We start from the raw sequence: 12,687 nt of genomic DNA, 5'->3' as shown, positions 1-12,687 counted from the left end.
ACAGATGTGTGCTTGAATGTTAACAGTCCACTGACAAATCCGAACTTACGTGCATTTTTTAATAGGCATGCAAAAAAATGGCAGAGTTGGTCAAATCTACTGACAGCATGGTCACAGATGAGTCTACAATGCTCTGTGTCCTAGCTTTATTAGCAGACAATACAGGATAACTAAGTTAAATACAGAGTTTCAAAGAGCCGCCATTGTCATGTAGGGCATCCATTTAACAAGCATCCCCTCCCTGTAGTCTCATCTGCAACTATACCCCCCAAGCATTCAAACTATAAAAGAACGTCATTTTTTGCATTTTCACCAAGACAATTGCATTTGTGGCACTTCAGTTTATATTCTAAATTTAGATAATAATCCAATAAATCCAAGAAATAATAATCCAAGTTAGTATTGTAAATGGTACAATGTCTTGCTTCATTTAAGCACCCCCTAAATGGGAAAGGATTGGCCAGATTTGGCATTCGCAGAAGGGGTTAATTAATTTTCTGCAACACTGGTGGACATTTATTCCCTAGTCCCCATAGTGCTTTTAGGGAATGAACATGGTGGTACAGATAACTGTTTAATTTCATCTGCCACTGATAAAACATTGCTTTATTAATCGAGGATCTACATAAAGAAAAGTGTCAGAAGGAGAAATGCATTTTCAATACATGAAATTTCTAAACATTCAATATAAAGATATGCTTCAAGGTTAGGACACACCTGTTTAGCTAGTGGCCCCCTCCTCAAGTTCCAACTGGTCCACGAGGGAACTGCCAAACATTACATAAATAATAAATGATATGGGGTAAAAAGAAAAAATCTAGACCACCCTTATTGCATTGGTTGTAAAAATACCAGGAATAATTTTAATCTCCTCCTGCGAATACTGGCATCATAAAAAAAAGTCTACCCACTGACAGCTGTCACTCAATGCAGTCTTGCTGCTGGCCGAAATGTCTGTCCACATAAAGATTTGCTCAACTGCTGTGTGTCCAAAGCTAACCATATGCTAGTAATTACAGGTAGCTGAGTTAATAAATCCATTTTGGTCTCAAAATGTCTTTCTCAAAGCCAGAAAGGAAGAAAATCACCATTTAAAAAGACAATGGACTGACTCATGCTTACCAGCGAGCGCAAAGCCTTTGTGAAAAATACAATGATGAGAGCCACTACTGTATACAGCTTGCATAATTTTCATTCAGTTTCCCAGAGGGCTTGTATGAACAGTGATCAACAGGGGAGAGAATGTTGGCCTGTTTTGAGTTGAGCTGTTTGACTCTTGGCTGGTTTTGCACAGAATAGGAAAATGTTGCAAAGGCCATTTAGAGTGTCAGAGATAAAGGAAAACTAAATATTTCAGTTACTGATGAAATAATTGCTCATGAAATTGTGCAGGCAAATTTTTTAAATTAAAAGTACCTCTGTCAGATACGTCCACATTACTCAGAGAGGAAATGGTTGTCAGTAATGTGTCAAGGAAACTCTTGGACAAGCTTGGACAAGCTGAGGCAATGCCAATCACTATGGATGAGTCAACTGATAAAAGTGACACTGCACAACTGTGCTTGTACACAAGGTTCTGTCTTGGAATGTGCTTTTAAGAGTAACTGCTTGGACTGAATACTATGGGTGAGATAATTTATCCAAAAAATATTTTTATTTTTTATTTTTAACTAGAATAAACTTGAGTTATTGTGCATTTCCTTGTAAGTGACAGATGGTGCTCCTGTGATGATTGGGAGAGTTGAAGGGCTCTCAGAAAGACTATCCACTCGCCCCACAGATGCATGTGACTATGAGGAAAGATTGAGTCAGTCCTTCAAAACTGTCCAGCATAAATTTTGTTAATTCTCCAGCACTTAGTGTTAGTACTCGTGTTTCACAGTTGAGCCTTGACTGTTAAAATAGGGCCACCTTCGTTAATTCCTTTCAAGTATTAAAGCAAGAACTTTTCTGTAAGGGAGGAAATCCGCTATACAGAAAAGGGATGAATAATCTTTAGCCTTGACACAAAACACTGATCACACAGCATACATAGAAGTTCATAATGCAATTTAATCTGTGTATAATTTACAAATGCAATTTGCTGGCTTTTCATAAATGGTAAGCATACCCAATATCTACGCCTGATTTTTACATTTTTCTACATCACTCCACTGTACATGTGCGGAAAAAACATCCAATATTTTTTTCTAGATATCATATTAGCAAGTTCCAGGTTTATAGATGACACACATAATCATTATTACCCTGACAAAAAGAGAGATAATTCTGAGAGCCAGGGTACTTGCAAAATTTTGCTAGCAGCTAGCATTCCTATTTCCTACCATAATGTTGCACAATGAGTCTTCCATTTTTAGCATTCAAATCACATTACATAAAACTGGCAATTAAATAAAGCCTGTTTTAAGTATAAAGTGTATCTGCAAGGGATGAGTTACTATTTTTAGGTAATGAAAGATGAATGATATGTTTATGGATTTCCTGCTGGTAATGGAATAACTGATTCTATTATGTGATTTTGTGCAAAACATGTGTGACTGAACAAACAAATAAATAAATAAATAACAACACATTAAATTATGGTTCATGCTTCTCACTGCTAAACTGATTCTAATCAGTATGAGGACAGTGAAGTTGCAGAATTTTAAGATGAGATGGAAACTGGAATAATAAGTTACATATTTCAGATCCATTCACACACACTCAACTGAAACCAGTAATGTGATAATGCTTGACCCTCATGATAAGCACCTAAAACAATGATTCGAGTATACAATAAAAGGGCACCAAATGGAATAATTGTCAGAATTAGCTGGAGAAGATTTTGTGGTTTGTTATTTGTGGAAATTAAGCTAATTAAGGTAACAGGAAAAAAAGACTCTTATTCCTGTAATTTCATATATAATGGCTTCTTGACTTGCCATCTGCAAAGGAGGGCACTAGTGGGGTGGTCGGCTATTGAACGTGCATTGTTTAAGTTCCACACCCGTGTGTGCATCTTTTGTTATGTTCATTGGGTCTGGTTTTACAGCAGTAGCCCAGTGATGTCAGCCACCCCTCTAACGAGTCTTTAGTGAGCCAACTTAGTGAAGTTGGCTCATCCTTGGTCCACCCACTGCCTCCAGCTTGTATACCTGGCACTAGAAGTCTTTCTCTAACTTCTTACAAATGAGAGTATAGACACAAAAATACCCATGTTTATAACTTTAGGATAGTGATTAAACTTGGTGCGGGTGCCACTTTGTTTTCCCATAGCATATGATGTTTTCTTTGTTTTTTGCATTTGGTTGGAGGGGCTCATACTGAAGGAGCTGTCGTCTTGCAGGTGTGTCTTGTTAATCAGGTAAGTGTTCAGGTCTTTCTCTGTTGTCATTAACAATGTGCACAGAAATTTGGAAAATGAAAAAAAAATGCATCAAAAAATGTATCAGTATATAGTCTCCAAAGGGGAAACATGTTGTATATACTAAATACTATATTCCATATTTTATTTAATAAAAGCAGTAGACCCATCCAATGAAGTTATATGCAGAGAGACAGACAGACAGGCACACCACACACACACACACACACATGCCTACTTAGTAGGTCCAACAGAGTTCTAAAAACGCCAAGATGCACCACACAGACAGAAAAGACCTTCTTGGTTTGAGAAATGCTTCCATTATTGTTATGTTTAGTGCAAGGCTACTCAAACCCAAGCACAGAGGGCACAATGTCTGCATCGTTTTGTTTAATGTAACCTCTGGATTCAACTAATAGGTCTCTCAAACACTTGTAGAAATAACACAGTAATGACCATGGGTAATTTAACAGCAAATACTCTATAGTGAGCAGAAGAATTGAGAGATCAGATTTGAAAATGTAGTGGGTGAGCATTTAAATTTTTGGGCCAAAGTTTCTCGAATTTCCTTTGATCGTGGCATAGTATGCTGTAAATTTTGTGGCGACTATCTCACTCTGATAGTAAGGTTCAATATTAGCGAACCTTTCCATCAAGCCTGGCTGTGTTCAATCAGCTGAATTTAATTATCAATACAATTTAGTCCATTGGTTGATTCAGTAACTAATAGGGAAATTACACATGGGAGACATGGGTGTTTGATAACTTTTTTCATTAAATTCCTGAAATAATATCTTTAAAAATATGTTTTGTGTTCACTCAGTTATCCTTTGTTTAATATTACATGTTGTCTAAAGATCTGAAACAATTCAGTGTGAGAAACATGCAGTAATAGAGGAAATATACCACTTCATGGCACTGTATTGTTACGTCCCGTAACACCCATGTTAAATAACCAGGTGTACGCTGTACCAAATGTAACACTAAGCCACCTCAGTATTAACCACAACTGGAAAGAAGACCCAGTCAAGCACAAAGTGCTATGTTAGAATGGAAGGAGGCGTTTATTTACAGCAAAGCAGGGAGTTATTAGTCCTAAAGGAATTATAAGAAGATAATGTACAGATATATCACAAGTTGCAGGATCTCACCGGGCAGGTAGATGTAAACCAGCAAGATCAGCCTCTGGCCTAAAGGTCTGTCCTCCAGTTCCTTACTGATCTTCAGAGTTAGAAACTGGGGTATCGCTGACTATTGCTACAATATGCACTTTCTATAAGTAAGAAGCAACACAAAGGCTAGTATTAGCAATTTAACACTTTATAGAATATGCCTTTAACAAGTTAAAGAGAACAGACAATGTGGACTGTAGGCAGTAGGCTAACCAAAACTAAGACCAAGACCAAGATCAAGACTGACTTAGAGAGATGCACATCATAAATATATAGTCCTGCATCTTCCTAATATCGCTGCCCCACGACAATCCCGGCGTGCTCACAACAGGCATCCATTGGCCTGGTTGCCAAGTGATGGCGTGCGTCATCTCTTCGGTGCATTTTTGGATCTGCATTTCTGCTATGGGACCATGACGTCATTATGTCCGTCTGTAGGGGAGCCAGAAACAACGCGGCAGCAACAAAACACAAAGCCCAAAAAAGACTGGGACTGTAACAGTATGACACATAACTTCCAGTACATCATGTGCTGGCTGGGGTAATTGGGACTGAAAAGGCAGTGAGCTGGACACTGCAAAAGAGAAAGTATAAAACCGTGAAAAGCTGCTGAAAAGCAAAGTTTTTGTTTATTTTTGTTTTGTGTAAGTTTTAGGTGAATCAGGATAAATCACAGTTAATCTCCTCTGTGTGATGCTAAATATCATTTGTGGAATGAGAATCATGGTAAATACTATAGTTGGAAAGGCTAATCATACTTTAGGGAGCAGGATCCTGGCATAAAAGCTAGGCCAAAAAATTATGTTAAATAAGGGTAGAGCACAGTAAATCCTGGTAGACATCCTGTTTCGGAATATAATAATGGTAAATATCCTTTGTGGAAATATAAACATGGTACATGGAACACAGACCTGGCATAAAACCTTCAAATAGAGACACGGTAAATCTGGGTAAACGATGGTAATCAGGGTAATTGTCATCTTCTGGGATATAATAATAGCATATATTCTTTGTGGAAATAGAAACATGGCAAACACCATTTTCAAGAGGCTAATCATAGTAAATACCCTGCTTTATAACAAGATCCTGGCATAAAGCTTCAAAAATGGAAACATGCCAAATCATGATAAATCATAGTAAATATCCTCTATGGGAATTGAATAATGGTAAATATCATTTGTGAAAACAGAATTGTGGTAAATACTACTTTTAGAAAGGCTAATCATGGGAAATAACTTACTGGAGAACACAGTCCTGGCATAAAAGCTTCAAAAATGGATTCATGGTAAATCAGGGTAAAACATAGCCAATAATGGTTTGTGGGAATGAAATGAAGGGAAATTTCATTTGTGGAAATGTAATCATGGTAAATAGTATTTTTGAAAATTATGATTGTCATAAATATCCTGCTTGAAAAACAGATCTGTCATAAAACCTTTAAAAATAGGAAAATGGTAAATCAGGGTAAACCTTGGTAATTCAGGGTAATTATCATATTTTGGGATAAAATAATACTATATATCCTTTGTGGAAATATAGACATAGTACATATAGCACAGAACTGGCATAAACGTTTCAAATATAAAGACACGGCAAATCAGGGTAAACCATGGTAAATCAGGGTAATTATCATCTGCGATAAAATAATATTATATATCCTTTGTGGAAATAGAAATATGATAAACACCATTTTCAAAAGGCTAATCATGACAAATACTTTGCTTCTTCAGATCAAGATCCTGGCATATAAGCTTCAAAAATGGAAACATGCCAAATCATGATAGATTATAGTAAATATCCTGTGTGGAAATTGAATAATGGTAAATATCATCTGTGGAAACAGAATTGTGGTATATACTATTTTTTGAAAGACTAATCATGGCAAATAACTTGCTGGAGAACACAGTCCTGGCATAAAAGTTTGAAACATGTATTCATAGTAAATCAGGGTGAACCATGGTATATCAGGGTAATTATCATATTTTGGGATAAAGTAACAGTATCTATGCTTTGTGGAATTACAGAAATAGTAAATGGAACACAGAACTGGCATAAAAATTGAAACATGGTAAATCAGGGTAATAATATTTTGTGATAAAATAATTCCTTTGTGGAAATATAGACATAATACATGGAAAACAGAACTGGTGTAAAAGTTTCAAAAATAGAAACATGGTAAATCAGGGTAAACCATCTTTGAAAAACAAATTATGCACTATTTATTATTTTTCCAAATAAAATATTTTTTCGCATCGAAAATATATTTTTAAAAATATCTAAATATAATTTCCAGTTTACTTCATTCACACCTTGCCTGTGCAAAACAAATAACTTTTCATTTATCTATCAGAGCTTTTGGAGAGGAAGTGGCCACCAATGAACTGTGCTGAAGAACAATGTAACACCATGCAGTGCAGAGCAAAAGAGAAAGTGTCAGAGAAAGAAGCAAAAAAAATATATCTTATGAAATGTACCATGTACTTATGAAATTTACCATGACATTTGTTAGTCAGTGCAGCAAAATATGAGGTATTGTACACTGCAATGGGAATGTAGCAATTGACACAGCCATCAGCCATAAGCCACCGCTGAGTCCTGCATCATCATACAACACAGTCCTTACAATACCTTCCAGCTGCATGCTTTTCTGGACTCCATAATCATTGCATCCCAACATAACAGAGAGCTAAGGGAGCCAGAGTATGTTGTAATTTGGGACAATGGCAGTTTTTCCATACTGTAATTTGGGACAACAGCAGTTTCTCCCAACTGTATTTTCGGACAACAGCAGTATCATTACTTGATTGATGAACAATTGGTTTGATAATCATACACCTTTTTCAGCTGTTCTTCTCCCACCATATTCTTCCTCCCTTGTACCTCAGTCTTCGCTAGGACAGCTTTTTCAGCATGCCGTTGGAAGGTTTGAATGATTGTCTTTCCTGACAGTATCTGACACTTTTTCAGGCAGTGGACGTGTGTGGAGACAGAGATAAAGATGCATTCCAGGGATTCCACATGGGGGCAACATCACTTGCAAAGTTTATGAAAAAATGTGCCCTAACAGGAATTTTCCTCTAAATTCTGTACGTATTTACTATGTATGTTCTTTTTCTGGGGTTTTTTTTTTTCTTTGTGTTGTATTTATAATAGAAATTACAGCTGCATTTATTTATACATAGTCACAAAATCTAAAATTGTTGTTCAATAATACCTGTTTTTATAATGGCATGTGCATTACACTTTGAATTTTTGATTACATTTTTTGAGAACAGCTTTTTCGGGGAATGTGTATTAGACATTGAGACAATCTGAGTCAATTATCAATGCCTCTTCCATACAAGAATACACATAAATTTCATATTTATTAGAAAAACATGATGCCTGTACATCCATTTCATTTTAGCTGCTATATAACATGACTTAGGCCATTTATCCTTGTTAAAATGCAATTTAGATCAGAAACCAGGCAAAGATAAATCAAAACATTTGTTGCAAAAAACAGTATGGGGGAATTGTTTCTATTGTTTTTCTAATACACACAGTCATTTTATGTTTGCAAGCTTAATACTTTGTCACTTCTAGCTGATATATTTGTATAGGCTACACTGCACCTCATCATAGGTGGCTTAAAAGCCTGTTCATTTTTTAACTATATTGTGTGAGAAAGAGAGCTGACAGCTCATCTTGCTGAAACACTTATTTAGTGTAGTGATGCACACCACATCCATGGTGCATCACTACATGACATTTTGGCATTTAGCAGACACTTATCCAGAGCAATTTACAAAGAGTACATTTTACATGCAATCCATTACCCAGCTGGATATCTACAAAAGCAATTCAGGTTAAGTACCATGCTCAAGGGTACAATGTCGAATCCACAAACTCTGGGTTAAAAACCCAGTTCAAACATTACACTACACTGGATCACTGGTCTATCAAGTCAGCACTAGTCAGTTACCCAGGATGGCGTATAATTGGCCACGGCATTGCCCAAGGCGGAAGAGCTTAAATCACTGTGATTGTCTTACTCTGACCGTGCACAGGAAAACTTCAGCATAAAGCATACATATTGAATTATACCACTTTAACACAACAGCTGAACTGGTGTACTACAAAGTTAACAGCAGTATGCACCTAATATGAAAATGCATGCTTGCCTTTGTTCTCTACAATTATTCCAAATTGAGAAGGAAGGAAAATCTTGGATTAAAAATGTTTTTTAAAGAGTTGCATAACACATAGAAAAACAAGGATATGAAATCAGAACAATAGGGTGCCCTAAACCTTCAGTGACCAACACCCATTAATAAGTAAGAGTCCAGCAGGAAGGAAAGATGGACACACGGTTCACTTGCTCACTAGATTTCAGTCACAACTGCATCATGAGACATGGCTGTAGAATTAGTATATGTAAAGACTGACATCTTGTGGTAGGATGACAAATTATGGCCAGGATGACTTTCTATATGCCCAGATTAAATCAACATTTGTTTAAAAATTTTATTCACAGTGAAAAGCACATTTTGGTGTTTTTCATCTCAAGTGGAGTTTGGAGAGTTTGGCAATGACTGAAATAACTGAGAAATCTGTGTCTGCTTTTTTTATATGCTGCACCTGCAGACGGGTGACAAATTAAAGGAAAAACCTGAGTAAATAAGTGGAGAAACAGAAGAAATACAGATACTTCCATACAGGTGTACTGCATGATACAATTGAACAATTAACATTTTATCATGCTCTGTGGCATGTAAAAAAATGCTGAGCAGGCCCAGTTGACCTCGATTTTGGATCAAGATGGAAAGAGGATTGTGGTGTGGGGATGGCTGGTTTAAGCAGCCACACCTGCCCTGGGTCAAGCTAATTAGACCTGGCCAATTGGATAATTGGTGAAGAATTAGATAATTGGCCAGGCTAATTGGACCCAGGAACAGGAGTGGCTGCACCTGTGCGTAGTGAGGTAATCACTGCGCACAGGTTAAATCTGCCATCCCCACCCACACCAGGGAGCTTCCGTCATGACAGGGTTAACATCTGCTCATTTGGCTTTACCATCTTGCCAAACCCTCGTGGAATAAATGTGGACTGTTTTAACATCATCTCCCTGTGTCTCTGTGCTGGAGGGCCCCAAAGAAAGCCACTTCGGTGGCCTGTGGCAGGCGTGTTTGCCACAGTGGCGCCCAACGTGGGGCTCCTCCGGCACGGCAAAGAGGCACAGGAGGGCCAGCCAGGAAGCACACTGGAGGAGGGGCGGCTGAGGTGTTCCCGACAGGGCTTCGGGTGGATCCTCCGGGCCAAAAATGGGGGGCTGAAGATGACCAGGGAGGGGAAGGAGGCAATCCTCAGCTGGGATGCTGAGGAGCTGCACCTGGCCGAGAAGGCAGGTCAGCGACGGGCGGTGCACGAGAGGTGGTCGCGCCGTGAGCTGGACTTGGCCGGGAAGGCGGGTCAGCCACGGGCGGCGCACGAGCGGTGGCCGCGCCGTTTTGCTTCCTTTCTTGTCCGTTTTGGTTGTTTTTAGTTCTTTGTTTTGGCCTGGTTGGTTTGCCCGGAGCCCATGAGGGGATAAGCCTGCAGCCGCCTGCCAGCAGAGCCGACTGGCGGCCACCACAGCCACGAGGGTTCCTGGTCCCCAGCACCACACGGCCAGTCCACCAGCCCACCAGCCCAGCCACCCCACCACAGCCCCTGGAACAGCCCAAGCCGGTGATGCCCCCACCAGCCAGCAGAGCAGCCCAGGACTTCCCGTGCTCCAGGAGGGAGGAGGAAGAAGGGCTGCCTTGTTGTCCGAAGGAGGGTCACCGCATGTACTGGACTGTTCCGGGGCCACCCACCCTGATTTTTTTTTAATTTTTTTAGCGTGTTTAGAGTTTTTATTTTTATTTGTCTGTTGCTTTGTTGGGAGTGCGGGGTGGGGGGGGGGTAGGCTTCGGCCAGTGATTCTCCCTGGCCTCAGTTTGGCGTTGGGGGTATGTGGTGTGGGGATGGCTGGTTTAAGCAGCCACACCTGCCCTGGGTCAAGCTAATTAGACCTGGCCAATTGGATAATTGGTGAAGAATTAGATAATTGGCCAGGCTAATTGGACCCAGGAACAGGAGTGGCTGCACCTGTGCGTAGTGAGGTAATCACTGCGCACAGGTTAAATCTGCCATCCCCACCCACACCAGGGAGCTTCCGTCATGACAGGGTTAACATCTGCTCATTTGGCTTTACCATCTTGCCAAACCCTCGTGGAATAAATGTGGACTGTTTTAACATCATCTCCCTGTGTCTCTGTGCTGGAGGGCCCCAAAGAAAGCCACTTCGGTGGCCTGTGGCAGGCGTGTTTGCCACAAGGATCTAAGTGACTTTGAAAGAGGGTTTATTATTGGGGTACAGGAGTTTCAGCTACAAAGACTGCTCAACTGGCCAGTGTTTCAATTGGAGCAGTGACTAAAGTGATATCTGCATTTAAATCTATGGGAAAGACATCAGTAAGGGATGGAAATTGTGGCCGAAAGCGCACATTCGATGACTGTGATGCTCATGCATTAGTGCGATATGTAAGGAAAATGAGAAAAGCAACTCTTCCTTAGGTGACTGAGAATGTCAATGCAGGACGTGATCAGATTGCATCAGCAAAAACAATCCATCCACAACTACATAAACAGGGATATCACAGTAGGGTTGTAGTGCATAAACTCTGCATTACAAAGACAAATGCACATTTGAGAGTTCAGTGGTGCAAAAACCATAGGCACTGGTCTACAGAAATGTGGAAAAAAGTGATATGGTCAGACAAGTCATTCATCACCATATTCTCAACTATTGTGAGAGTGCATGTGTGGCATAGACCAAGAGAATGGTACAGGCCTGAATGCTTGACCCATTGGGGGGGTCCGGTGTCTCTGTTATGCTGTGGGGGGCATTTTCCTGGCATGGTTTGGGTCCACTTCTCCCCTGGGTCACTGAAAATCAATACAAAGTTATTTTGAGTGATCACCTGTATCCTATGATAAAACATTTCTAACCTGATGGGAGTGGTTTCTTCCAGGATGACAATGCCCCCATCCACAGAGCATGAGGGGTTACTGAATGGTTTGATGAAAATTAATATGGTGTGAATATGGCCTTCGCAGTACACAGATCTAAATCCAATTGAGCACCTATGGGAGATTTTGGACCAATGTGTTAAACAGTGCTCTCCACCACCATCATTAAAATTAATGGTGTTCCATCCCTCCAGTAGAGTTCCAGAGACTTGTAGAATCTGCAGTATGCCAAGGTGCATTGAAGCTGTTCTGGGGGCTCGTGGTGGCACCTTATTCCTTTAATTTGTCACCTCTCTTAATATGCCTGTTATCAGTAAAATTAACCAGTAAATCCACAGCAGGCAAGAAGAATTTTGTTCAACGGATTACTTTAACAACTCTATGCATAAATCATGAACAAACTGTTGTCATCGTTTTGAAAATTCCATTAGGCTATGACTGTAGCAACATCAGATTTGCTCCAAGCTTAAACGCTCAATATGCAATATTAGCATGTCAGTTCAGCAGTCCAGCACTATAAATACTATAGCATTACTTACTGTAGCCATATATTCTAGATCAGTGTGTTTAGATGACATTAATTGTTGAATACCTCATAATCTAGGTTACACCATAATAACGATAATAAAGTTACTTCTGAAATGTACCATATAAGTGAAAATACGATTGATAAATAATATTATAAAACATGATACAACCCTTTGTTTTTCTTCTTCTCCACAAGGCCACACTGATCACACTGAATAATGTAATTAGCACAGTGCAGGCTGCGAGGCTATAGCTGCACCAACTCCATGCTTAATTAGATCTAGCCCCCCCTCCGAATATGATCCACACCATACCCAAATGTTTTTTTCAACCTTACTATTTTGTACCATTGCGTGGAAAAGCTGGAACTGATTCGGGTTCAGTAAACTGGGTAAAACTTTAATTTCCTACTATTGAGTATACAAGCTGCATATAACTGTATGCAACTGGTATACTCAACAGTAGCCAAGTGACGCGGCCTCAGTTCACACTATCTTAAACACAGTTACCATGGGATTTAACCAATAGAATTGAATATAGTTTGTTCAAAGGAATCATGTACCAATCGAATTCGTGAAAGGGTCTGACATATTTAATAGTAGCCAAATT

General features: G+C 39.4%; 1 long non-coding RNA gene across 1 annotated transcript; it reads right to left on the bottom strand.

The window, feature by feature from the left end:
- Window positions 1-10,863: 10,863 nt before the first annotated feature.
- Window positions 10,864-12,538, bottom strand: LOC135262386 (uncharacterized). The gene is made up of 2 exons (XR_010332202.1): window positions 12,249-12,538; window positions 10,864-11,466 (listed from the first exon to the last, which is right to left on the bottom strand). It is a non-coding gene; the product is annotated as an uncharacterized LOC135262386 (long non-coding RNA).
- Between the last annotated feature and the right edge of the window lie 149 nt (window positions 12,539-12,687).

The sequence above is a fragment of the Anguilla rostrata genome, chromosome 9 (genome assembly GCF_018555375.3).
Source record: "Anguilla rostrata isolate EN2019 chromosome 9, ASM1855537v3, whole genome shotgun sequence".
Taxonomy (NCBI): Eukaryota; Metazoa; Chordata; class Actinopteri; order Anguilliformes; family Anguillidae; genus Anguilla; species Anguilla rostrata.
The sequence above is the reverse complement of the archived record's forward strand: the minus strand, read 5'-3'. Positions and strand labels throughout refer to the sequence as shown.